The following is a 2,221-nucleotide window of genomic DNA, read 5'->3' as shown; positions in this document are numbered from 1 at the left end:
ACACACACACACAAACATACACGAGCACTCACACACACACGATTTGCCATGGAAAAGCCAAACACTGATATATGTGTTGTCTGTATTTTTGCACAAATCACCGTTTTTTTAATAAGGAAGATGGCTCCTGTAACAGCAAGGAAAATAAAAGTAAAAATTGTGATTAAATAAATGTATTTATAATAAATATATATATTTTAATAAAGATATTTTCTGTTCATTAACATCTGATCCTCTAGGGAGTGGTGGCACAGAGGTTAAAGGTGGACCTGTGATTGGAAGATTGTTGGTTCAATTCCCAATACAGACATCAGAAATGTGGGTGGGATAGGTGAAGCACCCAAACCTGCCTCCACCTTCATTTGCCCCACTCTGGGCACTTGAGCAAGGCCCTTAACCCCCACCATCTGCTCCCCCAGTTGTCCTAGATAGCTCTCTGCTCCACACAGAGGGCTGTGGTAGCTCGGTGGTCTGTGGTTGCGTCAGGAAGGGCATCTGGCGTAAAAATAATTGCCATGTCTACATGCGACTTAAATCGCTGTGGCAACCCTGAAAAACGAAGAAGCCGAAAGAAAAAAAATTAACTCTTGACCCTCTGCCATAAACGGCACTACGCTATTTGTAAAATATCACCAGTTTTACAAAGAACTCTTTTTAAACTATATACTTAATATCTGCATAGATAAAATCATCATCCTAAGATGATCTAGAGTAGAGCAATGTTGGACTCAGTCCCTGAGTGAAGCAGAGATGAACTGGCGCAAGTTTTGCTGCCATCTACTGAAATAAAGTCATCACTTTCTGGTTAACATACTGTATGTATTTTCATTCAACCTTTATTTATACAGGTTAGTCCCAATGAGCCTTGTGCACTCATTTACCAAGGAGACCTGTTTTGAACAAAAAATGATAACAACAGTGGACAATCATAAAAGATAGCATACAAATTGAGAAGAACAAATGAAAAAAAATGGTATTAAAAAAACAAAACAAAAACAGCTAGTTTGTAAAGTGATGTAGAATAATTAAAGCAGGAACATATCTGCATTGGTTTTTGCCAGGAACTTAACAGATGTTTGAAGCCACATAGAGTAGACAAGGTCGAGAGCTTCAGATCTTTTTGCAAAATATTCCAGGAAACAGGAGCGGAGTAGGAGAAGACTCTTTTGCCTAGTTCAGTCCTCACTGAGGGAACACTGCAGGTAATAATGTCCTGAGAGCGCACACTGTAGCTGCACTCACGCAGAGACATGTAGGAGGAGATGAATGAAGGCAGCAGACCAAGAAGTGATTTAAAGATGAAAATGTACCAGTGAGAGAGTCTGCGTGAAGTTAATGATGTCCAGTTAACCAGTGAATACAGGGTGCAGTGATGGGTACAGTAGTTACAGCCAGTTAAGAATCTTAGTGATAGACAGTGTCCAATATCTGCAAGATGCTTTAAGGGGAGTTCAAGATAATGGCATTGTCATGGACAGATTATGTTATGGACATATGTGTCCTCTTTATAGACAAATGTGTCCTATTTTTAGACAATTGTGTCCTTTTTGGGGACAGATGTGTCCATTGAAGGGATATATACCTCCTCATTATGGACAGATGTGTCCTCTTTATTGACAGAAGTGTCCTCTTTATGGACATATACATCCTCTTAACGGACATATGTGTCCTATTAAGGGGTAGATGCATCCTCTTTATGGACAGACGTGTCCTCTTTAGTGACAGATGTGTCCTCTTTATTGACAGATGTGTCCTCTTTATGGACATATATATCCTCTTTACGGACATATGTGTCCTATTAAGGGACAGATGCATCCTATTTATGGACAGACTTGTCCTCTCTATGGACAGATGTGTCCTCTTTATGGACAGACTTGTCCTCTTTAGGGACAGACGTACTCTTTATGGACAGATGCATCTTTTTAATAGACAGGTGCATTTGCTTTATAGACAGATTCGTCCGCTTTATGTACAGATGTGTTCTCTTTATTGACAGATGCATCCTCTTTATATCCATCCATTATCTTCCATTTATTCCGAAGACAGGTCGCAGGGGCAGCAGCTTGAGCAGGGAGGCCCAGACACCCCTTTTCACAGCCACCTCTTCCAGCTCTTCTGGGAGGATTCCAAGGCACTCCCAGGCCAAATGAGAGACAGTCTCTTCAGCTTGTGCTGATATATATATATATATATATATATATATATATATATATATATATAT

Source organism: Nematolebias whitei, chromosome 2 (genome assembly GCF_014905685.2).
Source record: "Nematolebias whitei isolate Nwh7 chromosome 2, NemWhi1, whole genome shotgun sequence".
In the NCBI taxonomy this organism is placed as follows: domain Eukaryota; kingdom Metazoa; phylum Chordata; class Actinopteri; order Cyprinodontiformes; family Rivulidae; genus Nematolebias; species Nematolebias whitei.
The sequence above is the reverse complement of the archived record's forward strand: the minus strand, read 5'-3'. Positions refer to the sequence as shown.